General features: G+C 42.3%; 1 protein-coding gene across 1 annotated transcript in view; it reads right to left on the bottom strand.

Moving 5' to 3' along the window:
* The window catches only part of LOC120999913 (cytochrome P450 2C15-like), a 166500-nt gene that overhangs the window by 102184 nt on the left and 48868 nt on the right, over positions 1-15448 (bottom strand). The window lies entirely within an intron of this gene.

The raw sequence follows: 15448 nt of genomic DNA on the forward strand, positions 1-15448 counted from the left end.
CATCTCACCAGCAGGCCCTCACCTATAAACGTTTACAGAGTCAGCTCAGCTGCATGCCCTCGCATATAATGTTTTCAGGGTCAGCTCACCTGCGGGCCCTTGCATATAATGTTTTACAGGGTCAGCTCACCTATAGGGACTCACCTAAAATCTTTAAGAGGGTTAGCTCACCTAAAGGCCCCCACCTACAAGGTTTTAGAGAGTCAGCTCACCAGCAAGCCCTCACCTACAATGTTTTAAAGGGTCAGCTCACCTGAAGGCCCTCGCATATAATTTTTTAGAGGGTCAGCTCACCAGCAGACCCTCACCTACAATCTTTTACAGAATCAGCTCTCCTACAGGCCCTCGCATATAATGTTTTACAGGGTCAGGTCACCTAAAGACCCTTGCCTACAATCTTTTACAGGGTCAGCTCACCTGCAGGCCCTCGCATTTTATGTTTTAAAGGGTCAGCTCATCTATACGGACTCACCTAAAATCTTTTAGAGGGTTACCTCACCTGCAGGCCCTCACTTACAATGTTTTACAGGATCAGATGACCTGTTAGCCCTAACATACAATCTTTTACAGGGTCAGCTCACCTACCGTCTTTCGCATATGTTTTACAGGGTCAGCTTACCTACAGGTCATCACATACAAGGTTTTACAGGGCCAGCTCACCTAAAGGCCCTCGCATATAATTTTTTAGTGGGTTAGCTCAGCATCAGGCCCTTACCTATAATTTAAAGGTTCCGCTCACCTGCAGGCCCTCGCATATAATGTTTTGTAGGGTCACCAGCAGACCCTCGCATAAATTGATTTACAGGGTCAAATAACATGGCATATAATGTTTTACCGGGTCATCTCACCTGTAGGTCCTCGCATATAGTGTTGAGGCACTTCGATAATTTGCGAATATTTCGAATATAGTGCTATAAATTTGATATTTCGAATATTCTTTTATTTTTTATTGTTATATTTTTTTCTTTCCCACTTCCCAAAAGTAGTTCTTACCTGTCCTTAGGATTCCTGGCTTCCTGGCTGCTCCAGTCAGTGCCCGTTGCTGCTTCTGACGACTTCCGTGCTCATGGAGCGTCCCCATCACCATGGGAACGTCTCCATACTAGAATGTACTGTCGGATTTGAGAATTACGTTGAAATCGCAATTTGATTAATTCAAGTTATAATAATAGAATTTCGATTTCAACTTAGCACTGCTATATTCCATATTCGTTAATTCTAGCCTAATATGGAATATAGCAGTGCTAAGTTGAAATCGAAATTTGATTATTATAACTTGAATTAATCGCATTGCTATTTCAACTTGGACCTGGTTTACTATGGTTGGCTTGGTAGAATTAGCGAATATGACGAACGTATTCGTCATATTCCTCAAAACGAAGATAACGAAGTATTCTACATCTTTGTTTTAGCTCCATATTCGTCAACTTCGCTAATTCTAGCAATCAAATAGGAAAGTTGACTATAGAGACAGCTAAGTTTAATTCGCTATGCGATTATATATTTTTGCATTTGAAAAAAAAAAATTTAATAGTTAAATGCTTGATTATTATAATGATTCTATTAAAAAAAAAAAAAGCAAAGTAATATAATCGCATAGCGAATTAAACACAGCTGTCTCTATAGTCAAACTTCCTATTTGATTGCTAGAATTAGCGAAGTTGACGAATATGGAGCTAAAACGAAGATGTAGAATACTTTGTTATCTTCGTTTTGAGGAATATGACAAATACATTTGTCATATTCGCTAATTCTACCAAGCCAACCATAGTAAACCAGGTCCAAGTTGAAATAGCAATGCGATTAATTCAAGTTATAATAATCGAATTTCGATTTCAACTTAGCACTGCTATATTCCATATTAGGCTAGAATTAATGAATATGGAATATAGCAGTGCTAAGTTGAAATCGCAATTCGATTATTATAATTTGAATTAATCGAATTGCTATTTCAACTTGGACCTGGTTTACTATGGTTGGCTTGGTAGAATTAGCGAATATGACGAATGTATTCGTCATATTCCTCAAAATGAAGATAACGAAGTATTCTACATCTTCGTTTTAGCTCCATATTCGTCAACTTCGCTAATTCTAGCAATCAAATAGGAAGGTTGACTATAGAGACAGCTGTGTTTAATTCGCTATGCGATTATATTACTTTGCTTTTTTTTTTTTATAAATAGAATCATTATAATAATCAAGAATTTAACTATTCAATTTTTTTTAAAAAAAAGCAAAGTAATATAATCGCATAGCGAATTAAACTTAGCTGTCTCTATAGTCAACTTTCCTATTTGATTGCTAGAATTAGCAAAGTTGACGAATAGGTAGCTAAAACGAAGATGTAGAATACTTTGTTATCTTCGTTTTGAGGAATATGATGAATACATTCGTCATATTCGCTAATTCTAGATATCAAACCAATAGGAAAGTAGCCTTAAGTTAAAATCGCAATACGCGATTATTTAAATCGCATAATAATCGCGATAACTAGAATAATGACGAATATTCGATTTAGACGAATATGAAACGAATATTCTATCGAATATTCGTGAATTTCGTCGAAATTGAATATGGCACCTGCCGCTCATTACTACTCGCATATAATGTTTTACAGTGTCAGCTCACCTGTAGGCCCTCACCTACAATCTTTTATAGGGTCAGCTCATCTGCAGGCCCTTGCACATAATGTTTTACAGGGTCACCTAACCTGCAGACCCTCACCTTCAAACATTTACTGGGTCAGCTGACCTGCAGGCCCTCACCTACAATCTTTTATATGGTCAGCTCACCTATAAACCCTCGCAAATAATGTTTTAGAGGGTCAGCTCACCTGCAAGCCCACAACTACAACTTTTTAGAGGGTCAGCTCTCCTGAAGGGCCTCACCTACAACCTTTTAGAGGGCCAGCTCATCTGGAGGCCCTCACTTAAATTCTTTTACAGAGTCAGCTCACCTGTAGGCCCTCGCATATAATGTTTTACAGGTTCAGCTCATCAGCATGCCCTCACGTACATTCTTTTACAGGGTCAGCTCACCTATAGGCCCTCGGATATCATTTTTACAGGGTCAGCTCACCAGCTGGCCCTCACCTACATACTTTTATAGGGTCAGCTCACCTATAAGCCCTCACATATAATGATTTACAGGGTCAGCTCACCTGTAGGCCCTCACCTACAACCTTTTAGAGGGTCAGCTCACCTGCACGCCCTCACCTAAAATCGTTTATAAGGGTCAGCTCACCTATAAGCCCTTACATATAATGTTTTACAGGGTCAGCTCACCAGTAGGCCCTCACCTACAATCTTTTACAAGGTCAACTCACATATAGGCCCTCACCTACAATATTTTACAGGCTCATATTACCGGTAGGCCCTCTCATATAATGTTTTACAGGGTCAGCTCACCAGCAGGCCCTCACCTACAATCTTTTACAGGGTTAGCTCACCTACAGGCCCTCACTTATAATCTTTTACAGGGTCAGCTCACCTACAGGGCCTCAAATATAATGATTTATAGGATCAGCTTACCTGTAGGCCCTCACCTACAATTTTTTACAGTGTCAGCTCTACTACAGGCCCGCACACATAATGTTTTACAGAATCAGCTAACCTGCAGACCCTCGCATATAATGTTTTACAGGGTCAGCTCACCTAGAGGCCCTCATCTACAATATTTTACATGGTCAGCTCACCTATAGGCCCTCGCAAAAAAATGTTTCTGAGGGTCAGCTCACCTGCATGCCCTCATCTACAATCCTTTACAGGGTCAGCTCACCTGCAGACCTTCGCATATAATGTTTTACTGTGTCAGCTCACCAGCAGGCCCTCACCTACAATCTTTTATAGGGTCAGCTAACCTGTAGGCCCTTGCATGAAATGTTTTATAGAGTCAGCTCACCTGTAGGCCCTCACCTACAATCTTTTACAGGGTCAGCTCACGTGTAGGCCCTCACATATAATGTTTTATAGGGTCAGCTCACCAGCAGGCCCTCACCTACAATATTTTACAGGGTCAGCGTACCTATAGGCCCTCATATATAAAGTTTTACAGGGTCAGCTCACCTATAGGCCCTCACCTAAAACCTTTTAGAGGGTCAGCTCAACAGCAGGCCCTCACCTAAAATCTTTTACATGGTCAGCTCACCTTCAGGCCCTTGCATATAATGTTTTACAGGGTCAGCTCACTAGCAGGCCCTCACCTACAATCTTTAACAGGGTTAGCTCACTTGTAGGCCCTCGCATATAATGTTTTACAGGGTTAGCTCACCAGCAAGCCCTCATCTACAATGTTTTACAAGGTCAGCTCACCTGCAGGCTCTTGAATATAATGTTTTATAGGGTCAGCTCACCTACAAGCCATCACCTACAGTCTTTTACAGGGTCAATTCACCTGCAGGCCTTCGCATATAATGTTTTTCTGTGTCAGCTCACCAGCACTTTTTACATTTAGTCCTAGACTACTGATTGCCTCATCTTGAAATGTGTATTTTTTCTTTTATTATTAATATTTAACTTTTATTGTGCTTTATTTCTCTTATTCTTATCTATCCTACTGACGTAAAACTATCATCAGGTGTTCCCTTAGTGCTATACTAAGTTGTTTTCTTTTGGTCTCTATTCTGGTAGCTGTGCGCTTGCTCCAGTTTCTACCTATTATCTATTAGTGCCTATTTTTCATTGCACTCCGTTGGGATCTCCTAATGCTTAAAATCTTATGCTCTGCCCCCCTTTTAAGCATTAGGAGATCCCAACGGAGTGCAATGAAAAATAGGCACTAATAGATAATAGGTAGAAACTTAGTATAGCACTAAGGGAACACCTGATGATAGTTTTAAGTCAGTAGGTTAGATAAGAATAAGAGAAATAAAGCACAATAAAAGTTAAATTTTAATAATAAAAGAAAAAATACACATGTCAAGATGATGCAATCAGTAGTCTAGGACTAAATGTAAAAAGTGTATTTAAGACTCTACATGTGTAGGGTATATATGTAAAGTGAGAAAAAATTGTATGTAAGCGACTGGCACTCACTATGTGGGTCACAACATCAGCATTTATTGGCATACAATAGCAAGAATTACAGCAGAATATTAAAACATCTCTCTGTATACAAGAGTTAGTACATAAAATATCCCCCTAAAAAGTATATATAAAATCAAATCAAATCAACAATCCACTGGTCTGTAAGTCCTAGATATAAAGCGCAACCTGTCCTAATGACTAAATACAATTCCAATGTCCGCTTGTAGTGTTTGTGAATTAAGGACAATGTTCCTTTAAATTAAGGCAATGGGCGTCCGAATAATGATTTCTATTTTCGAGTCTGTATACTCAGATCTCGATGTCCACAAAGTCCGCAAAATATAGTGTTCGGTACCTCTTGCACCGTAGTTGAATTATATGAGGTGGTCAAATGCTGTGGAGAGATGTCGCTTACCGGTGTCTCCAAGTGTCCGGCACTCTCGTTCACCAGCTTTCCACACCACGCTGCCGCACTTGCTTCCGGCGTCCTCGCTCTCTGTTGTAGATCACGTGTTCTTCCAGAGATATCGCGGGACTTGGTAGCTTAATTCCGGTATCCAATGCAATAGTGTTCGGAGCAGAAGGAGAAAAATGGAGCGCTCCAAATTTTAAAAATAGTTTAGATGATCTTGATCATATCCGGATTAATAATCGGGACAGGGATTTAACGCCAGACGCGTTTCGGGGACTTCACTCCCCTTCCTCAGTGGCTAAATCCCTGTTCTACATCACATCCTTTTATATCCCCACACGTTCATTGTAAACTCTGGACTGGAATGTGTATTGTACACATTGCGATATTGATGCGTTTTGCATGTGTTTTTTGTGTTACACATGCGTTTTTTCTTTTATCTTCATCATAATGTTGTAATAAATATTGACAGTAAAGGACAAGTTGCTACTAAGTTGCTTTTCAATAATAAATTAAAAAATATATAAGAAATATATAAAATGTATAAAAAATATATAAAAAAATACATAGAACCTTATAAAATCAACATATAATATATTAGAGGGAAAGGTTATTCGCTTCTGAGGTCTTTTTCAATATAGAAAGCTGGTTTTTCAATAACTCAAAATAGCAGAGTCATCATAATTTCTTTATCATCATTTACAGCTGTATCTTTTCAGACTGCACTATAGTTGTATAGGTAGATATGCAGCTACCAGAATAGAAACCAAAAGAATACAACTTAGTATAGCACTAAGGGAACACCTGATGATAGTTTTAAGTCAGTAGGTTAGATAAGAATAAGAGAAATAAAGCACAATAAAAGTTAAATTTTAATAATAAAAGAAAAAATACACATGTCAAGATGATGCAATCAGTAGTCTAGGACTAAATGTAAAAAGTGTATTTAAGACTCTACATGTGCAGGGTATATACAGTACAGACCAAAAGTTTGGACACACCTTCTCATTCAAAGAGTTTTCTTTATTTTCATGACTATGAAAATTGTAGATTCACACTGAAGGCATCAAAACTATGAATTAACACATGTGGAATTATATACATACCAAACAAGTGTGAAACAACTGAAAATATGTCATATTCTAGGTTCTTCAAAGTAGCCACCTTTTGCTTTGATTACTGCTTTGCATACTCTTGGCATTCTCTTGATGAGCTTCAAGAGGTAGTCCCCTGATATGGTTTTCACTTCACAGGTGTGCCCTGTCAGGTTTAATAAGTGGGATTTCTTGCCTTATAAATGGGGTTGGGACCATCAGTTGCGTTGAGGAGAAGTCAGGTGGATACACATCTGATAGTCCTACTGAATAGACTGTTAGAATTTGTATTATGGCAAGAAAAAAACTGCTAAGTAAAGAAAAACGAGTGGCCATCATTACTTTAAGAAATGAAGGTCAGTCAGTCAGCCCGAAAAATTGGGAAAACTTTGAAAGTAAGGGCTATTTGACCATGAAGGAGAGTGATGGGGTGCTGCGCCAGATGACCTGGCCTCCACAGTCACAGGACCTGAACCCAATCGAGATGGTTTGGGGTGAGCTGGACCGCAGAGTAAAGGCAAAAGGGCCAACAAGTGCTAAGCATCTCTGGGAACTCCTTCAAGACTGTTGGAAGACCATTTCAGGGGACTACCTCTTGAAGCTCATCAAGAGAATGCCAAGATTGTGCAAAGCAGTAATCCAAGCAAAAGGTGGCTACTTTGAAGAACCTAGAATATGACATATTTTCAGTTGTTTCACACTTGTTTGTTATGTATATAATTCCACATGTGTTAATTCATAGTTTTGAATCCTTCATAGTCATGAAAATAAAGAAAACTCTTTGAATGAGAAGGTGTGTCCAAACTTTTGGTCTGTACTGTATGTAAAGTGTGAGCTCACCAGCAGGCCCTCACCTACAATCTTTTACATTCTCAGCTCACCTGTAGGCCCTCGCATATAATGTTTTACATGGTCAGCTTACCAATAGGCCCTCACCTATAATCTTTAACAGGGTCAGCTCACCTGTAGGTCCTCGCATATAATGTTTTACATGGTCAGCCCACCTGCAAGCCCTCACCTACAATCTTTTACAGGGTCAGCTCACCTGCAGACCCTCGCATATAATGTTTTCAGGGTCAGCTCACCTGCAGACCCTCGCATATAATGTTTTGTAGGGTCACCAGCAGGCCCTCGCATAAATTGTTTTACAGGGTCAGATAACCTGCAAGCCATGGCATATAATGTTTTACCGGGTCAGCTCACCTGTAGGTCCTCGCACATAATGTTTTATAGTGTCAGCTCACCTGTAGGCCCTCACCTACAATCTTTTATAGGGTCAGCTCACCTGCAGGCCCTTGCACATACTGTTTTATAGGGTCACCTAACCTGTAGACCCTCACCTTCAAACATTTACAGGGTCAGCTGACCTGCAGGCCCTCACCTACAATCTTTTATATGGTCAGCTCACCTGTAGACCCTCGCATTTAATGTTTTAGAGGGTCAGCTCACCTGCAAGCCCTCAACTACAACTTTTTAGAGGGTCAGCTCACCTGTAGGGCCTCACCTACAACCTTTTAGAGGGCCAGCTCACCTGGAGGCCCTCACCTTAATTCTTTTACAGAGTCAGCTCACCTGCAGGCCCTCGCATATAATGTTTTACAGGGTCAGCTCAGCAGCATGCCCTCACCTACATTCTTTTACAGGGTCAGCTCACCTATTACCCCTCACATATAATGTTTTACAGGGTCAGCTCACCTGTAGGCTTTCACCTACAACATTTTAGAGGGTCAGCTCACCAGCAGGCCCTCACCTAAAATCGTTTATAGGGTCAGCTCACCTACAAGCCCTTACATATAATGTTTTACAGGGTCAGCTCACCAGTAGGCCCTCACCTACAATCTTTTACAGGGTCAAGCCATGGCATATAATGTTTTACCGGGTCAGCTCACCTGTAGGTCCTCGCACATAATGTTTTATAGTGTCAGCTCACCTGTAGGCCCTCACCTACAATCTTTTATAGGGTCAGCTCACCTGCAGGACCTTACATATAATGTTTTACAGGGTCAGCTCACCAGTAGGCCCTCACCTACAATCTTTTACAGGGTCAACTCACCTATAGGCCCTCACCTACAATATTTTATAGCTCATCTCACCGGATGGCCCTCTCATATAATGTTTTATAGGGTCAGCTCACCAGCAGGCCCTCACCTACAATCTTTTACAGGGTCAGCTCACATGCAGGCCCTCACTTAGAATCTTTTACAGGGTCAGCTCATCTACAGGGCCTCAAATATAATGATTTATAGAATCAGCTTACCTGCAGGCCCTCACCTACAATGTTTTACAGTGTCAGCTAACCTGCAGACCCTCGCATATAATGTTTTACAGGGTCAGCTCACCTAGAGGCCCTCACCTACAATATTTTACATGGTCAGCTCACCTATAGGCCCTCGCAAAAAATGTTTTTGAGGGTCAGCTCACCTGCATGCCCTCACCTACAATCCTTTACAGGGTCAGCTCACCTTCAGACCTTCGCATATAATGTTTTACAGTGTCAGCTCACCAGCAGGCCCTCACCTACAATCTTTTACAGGGTTAGCTAACCTGCAGGCCCTTGCATGAAATGTTTTATAGAGTCAGCTCACCTGTAGGCCCTCACCTACAATCTTTTACAGGGTCAGCTCACGTGTAGGTCCTCACATATAATGTTTTATAGGGTCAGCTCACCAGCAGGCCCTCACCTACAATCTTTTACAGGGTGAGCTTACCTATAGGCCCTCGTATATAATGTTTTACAGGGTCAGCTCACCTATAGGCCCTCACCTAAAACCTTTTAGAGGGTCAGCTCAACAGCATGCCCTCACCTAAAATCTTTTACATGGTCAGCTCACTTTCAGGCCCTCGCATATAATGTTTTACAGGGTTAGCTCACCAGCAAGCCCTAATCTACAATCTTTTACATGGTCAGCTCACCTGCAGGCCCTCGAATATAATGTTTTTCTGTGTTAGCTCACCAGCAGGCCCTCATCTACAATCATTTACATTGTCAGCTCACCTGTAGGCCCTCGCATATAATGTTTTACATGGTCAGCTCACCAATAGAGATGTCGCGAACATAAAATTTCCAGTTCGCGAACGGCAAACGCGAATTTCCGCAAATGTTCGCGAACGGGCGAACCGGGCGAACCGCCATAGACTTCAATAGACAGGCGAATTTTAAAACCCACAGGGACTCTTTCTGGCCACAATAGTGATGGAAAAGTTGTTTCAAGGGGACTAACACCTGGACTGTGGCATGCCGGAGGGGGATCCATGGCAAAACTTCCATTGAAAATTACGTAGTTGACGCAGAGTGTGGTAAGTTGAATTCGCAATGCGATTAATATAACCTGTATTAATGGCATTGCGATTACAACTTAGGTCTGAGTTCATAATGGTTGTATTGGTCGCGCCGTCACGTGGTAAAGGGGGACAGGGGTGTGACTCACTGCAGCCTGGTGAGTGGTGGGGCGCCGCGGCAGCTGCCCTGCAGGAGTCTCTGGTGACGGGAGGAGGAGGTAGGTAGAGCGGCTCTGACTTTATAGACCAAATTATTTTAATAATACCCCAATAATAATAAGTTAAAAACCTAACCCCATTCATAAATTACTGTGGATTATTATAGAGATGGCCCCAGGCCAGGAGACATAAGGGGTTGGGTTGAACTGTGGGCTGGGGCCACCCGGCCACATTTACTAATCTTTTCTCAGGGGGGCCCTCATAAATATAGATCCACATGGTGTGGACTGGTCATTTTTACTAAGGAATATAGTTTAAACGTTTATGTGCAAAAGAGAAAATAAGAAGTCAGCTCCAATCAGATATCTGCACATAGACCAAGACTCTGGGTCAATGCAGATATCTGATTGGAGCTGACTTAGTGACTTTTTTTTCTTTCTCTTTATCTCTTTATTATGGCTTCGGGGACAGGGGTGACACCATTTTCTACCGCACCGGGTGACACCAGCCGTAGCAACGCCACTGTAACCATTAGGAACACAGCTCTAAGTTGAATTCGCAATTGCGATTAATATAACCTGTATTAATCGCATTGCGATTACAACTTAGATCTGAGTTCCTAATGGTTGTATTGCTAGAATTGACGAATATAATGAATATAGCACTATATTCTCAATCTTCGTTATATTCTAGCAATACAACCATTAGGAACCCAGCTCTAAGTTGAATTCGCTAAGCGATTAATATAACCTGTATTAATCGCATTGCGAATACAACTTAGTCAAATTTGTGACAATGCAGCTTCAGAATGAATCTAAGATGGATGCTGTCCCTAAAATGGATGCTGTCCTTGCTATTTGATAGGAGGTGGGAGGGTCTGGGAGGGAGGGTATGCTGATTGGCTGGAATGTGTCTGCTGACTGTGAGGTACAGGGTCAAAGTTTGCTCAATGATGATGTATAGGGGGCGGACCGAACATCGCATATGTTCGCCCGCCGCGGCGAACAAGCTATGTTCGCCGGGAACTATTCGCCGGCGAATAGTTCGGGACATCTCTACTCACCAACAGGCCCTCACCTACATTCTTTAAAAGGGTCAGCTCACCTGTAGGTCCTCGCATATAATGTTTTACATGGTCAGCCCACCTGCAAGTCCTCACCTACAATCTTTTGCAGGGTCAGCTCACCTGCAGGCCCTCGCATATAATGTTTTCAGGGTTAGCTCACCTATAGGGACTCACCTAAAATCTTTAAGAGGGTTCGATTACCTAAAGGCCCCCACCTACAATGTTTTAGAGGGTCAGCTCACCAGCAGGCCCTCACCTACAATGTTTTAAAGGGTCAGCTCACTTGAAGGCCCTCGCATATAATTTTTTAGAGGGTCAGCTCATCTGTAGGGCCTTACCTACAACCTTTTAGAGGGCCAGCTCACCTGGATGCCCTCACCTAAATTCTTTTACAGAGTCAGCTCACCTGCAGGCCCTCGCATATAATGTTTTACAGGGTCAGCTCAGCAGCATGCCCTCATCTACAATCTTTTACAGGGTCAGCTCACCTATTAACCCTCACATATAATGTTTTACAGGGTCAGCTCACCTGTAGGCTTTCACCTACAACCTTTTAGAGGGTCAGCTCACCAGCAGGCCCTCACCTAAAATCATTTATAGGGTCTGCTCACCTACAAGCCCTTACATATACAGGGAGTGCAGAATTATTAGGCAAGTTGTATTTTTGAGGATTAATTTTATTATTGAACAACAACCATGTTCTCAATGAACCCAAAAAACTCATTAATATCAAAGCTGAATATTTTTGGAAGTATTTTTTAGTTTGTTTTTAGTTTTAGCTATTTTAGGGGGATATCTGTGTGTGCAGGTGACTATTACTGTGCATAATTATTAGGCAACTTAACAAAAAACAAATATATACCCATTTCAATTATTTATTTTTACCAGTGAAACCAATATAACATCTCAACATTCACAAATATACATTTCTGACATTCAAAAACAAAACAAAAACAAATCAGTGACCAATATAGCCACCTTTCTTTGCAAGGACACTCAAAAGCCTGCCATCCATGGATTCTGTCAGTGTTTTGATCTGTTCACCATCAACATTGCGTGCAGCAGCAACCACAGCCTCCCAGACACTGTTCAGAGAGGTGTACTGTTTTCCCTCCTTGTAAATATCACATTTGATGATGGACCACAGGTTCTCAATGGGGTTCAGATCAGGTGAACAAGGAGGCCATGTCATTAGATTTTCTTCTTTTATACCCTTTCTTGCCAGCCACTCTGTGGAGTACTTGGACGCGTGTGATGGAGCATTGTCCTGCATGAAAATCATGTTTTTCTTGAAGGATGCAGACTTCTTCCTGTACCACTGCTTGAAGAAGGTGTCTCCCAGAAACTGGCAGTAGGACTGGGAGTTGAGCTTGACTCCATCCTCAACCCGAAAAGGCCCCACAAGCTCATCTTTGATGATACCAGCCCAAACCAGTACTCCACCTCCACCTTGCTGGCGTCTGAGTCGGACTGGAGCTCTCTGCCCTTTACCAATCCAGCCACGGGCCCATCCATCTGGCCCATCAAGACTCACTCTCATTTCATCAGTCCATAAAACCTTAGAAAAATCAGTCTTGAGATATTTCTTGGCCCAGTCTTGACGTTTCAGCTTGTGTGTCTTGTTCAGTGGTGGTCGTCTTTCAGCCTTTCTTACCTTGGCCATTTCTCTGAGTATTGCACACCTTGTGCTTTTGGGCACTCTAGTGATGTTGCAGCTCTGAAATATGGCCAAACTGGTGGCAAGTGGCATCTTGGCAGCTGCACGCTTGACTTTTCTCAGTTCATGGGCAGTTATTTTGCGCCTTGGTTTTTCCACACGCTTCTTGCGACCCTGTTGACTATTTTGAATGAAACGCTTGATTGTTCGATGATCACGCTTCAGAAGCTTTGCAATTTTAAGAGTCCTGCATCCCTCTGCAAGATATCTCACTATTTTTGACCTTTCTGAGCCTGTCAAGTCCTTCTTTTGACCCATTTTGCCAAAGGAATAATATAGGGTGCACACCTAATATAGGGTGTTGATGTCATTAGACCACACCCCTTCTCATTACAGAGATGCACATCACCTAATATGCTTAATTGGTAGTAGGCTTTCGAGCCTATACAGCTTGGAGTAAGACAACATGCATAAAGAGGATGATGTGGTCAAAATACTCATTTGCCTAATAATTCTGCACGCAGTGTAATGTTTTACAGGGTCAGCTTACCAGTAGGCCCTCACCTACAATCTTTTACAGGGTCAACTCACCTATAGGCCCTCACCTACAATGTTTTACAGGCTCATCTTACCGGTAGGCCCTCTCATATAATGTTTTACAGGGTCAGCTCACCAGCAGGCCCTCATCTACAATCTTTTACAGGGTTAGCTCACCTGCAGGCCCTCGCTTATAATCTTTTATTTGGTCAGCTCACCTGTAGACCCTCGCATATACTGTTTTATAGGATCAGTTCAACTGCAGACCATCACCTACAATCTTTTAGAGGTTCAGCTCACCTGCAAGCCCTCAACTACAATGTTTTAAAAGGTATGCTCACTTGTAGGCCCTTGCATACAATGTTTTACAGGGTCCGCTCACCTGCAGGCCCTCACCTACAATCTTTTACAGGATCAGCTCACCTATAGTCTCTTGCATATAATGTTTTACAGGATCAGCTCACCTATAGGCCCTCACCTACAACCTTTTAAGGGTCAGCTCATCTGCAAGCCCTCGCATATAATGTTTTACAGGGTCAGCTCAGCTGCAGGCCCTCATCTACAATCTTTTGCAGTGTCAGCTCACCTGCATGCCCTCACACATAATGTTTTACAGAGTCACCTCACCTGCAGACCTTCCCACATAATGTTTCACAGGGTCAGCTCACCTACAGGCCCTTGCATATAATGTTTTAGAGGGTCAGCTCAGCATCAGGCCCTTAACCATAATGTTTTAGAGGGTCAGCTCAGCAGCAGGCCCTCAACCATAATTTTTTTGATGGTCAGCTTAGCAGCAGACCCTCACCTCTAATTTTTAAGAGGGTCAGCTCAGCAGCAGACCCTCGCCCCTAATGTTTTATATGTTAAGATCAGCAGACCCTTGCTCCTAATGTTTTTGAGAGTCACAAGCAGGCCATCAATCATACTTTTTAAAGGGTGTGTATGATGCCCTTCTTTATGTGTAATAAAGGGTGTATTGGAGTGCCGGTTCCTTGTAATTTTTGGCAGCCCTTCCACTTAGTGCATAGGCTTTATGAGTGTAGGAGTCCCACTGCCTGAACAATTGTACCACAATGTGAATGAGGTCCTCCTTTATGTGATATACAGGTTGTATCGGAGTGCCTTTTGCTTGTAATTTTTGGCAGCACTAGCACTTTATATACAAGTAAATATATAGGAAAGAATGTTTCCTAATAATTTTTTCACTAAAAGAAATTATATCTTTGGTTTTGGGCGTATTATTGTCAGTCTGTAAAAGTCGCGTACTACTCGGACAACATTGTTCCCGGCAGCGACCTGGGAGTCCAAGATGCATCCAGACATCCTTCCCATGCTGTTCCCAAACCATTTTGGTGGTGTTTCCATAAATTTCTGACCTTTTTCTATGAACCAGACATCCTCCCCTCTTCAGAGCAAGGGTTGCTTGGTTTAATGCTCGGGTTCTCCCATTGACTTCTATTATGCTCGATCAACACTACTCCTGTGCCCAGCATTTGTCTCCTCACTGCCTGCAGCTACTCAGTAAAGTCTTCAGCCCTGAGTCTATGCTCCTGAAGGTGTTAATCTTTCCTGAAGTATCCAGTCGCAGGGAGACACACGGCAGAGAGCAGCAGCAGCAGCATATGGCAGAGCAGGGGGAGGCATGGCCAGCAGAATTCTGCGTGGCAAGCAGAATGGATTATGTACAGTTTCCCAACTCTCAGATTTAAGTCCCTCGGCTACCCCATTACTGGCGATGTCAACACAGCAATCTGGAATTCTCAGAGACAATAAGACTCTAGATGGAGATGATCCCCCGTGACTTGTTCATGTGATCACTTCCTTGGGCTGTTCCTGGATTTCTTCACTTTGGCACAGATGTTGAAAGGCAACTGGATGCATCCAGGAGATGAATGTGTAGATACAGGGGATTCTGCTGCCTATATCTGCGCCTGTGCCAGATATGTGCCACGTTCAGCACCTTTTTCATAGTGGAGGAATCGGTGAACAAGTCACATGATCACCGCCATCTTGCATCCTATAAACATGGAGGATTCTAGGTTGCTGTGCTGGCATCACAGATACTGGGGCTGTCAGGAATCCTCCTGCCATGTCTGTTTAGTTCAGACTGTCTTGCCCTTAAGTTTTCCCTCAGTTAAGATGGCGGATTGTGTCTCAGCTGGGTGCCATCTTACTTCCTGTTTTATATATAATCCTCTTAAGCCTGTTACTCACTGAGAG

Source organism: Bufo bufo, chromosome 4 (genome assembly GCF_905171765.1).
Source record: "Bufo bufo chromosome 4, aBufBuf1.1, whole genome shotgun sequence".
NCBI classification, from domain to species: Eukaryota; Metazoa; Chordata; class Amphibia; order Anura; family Bufonidae; genus Bufo; species Bufo bufo.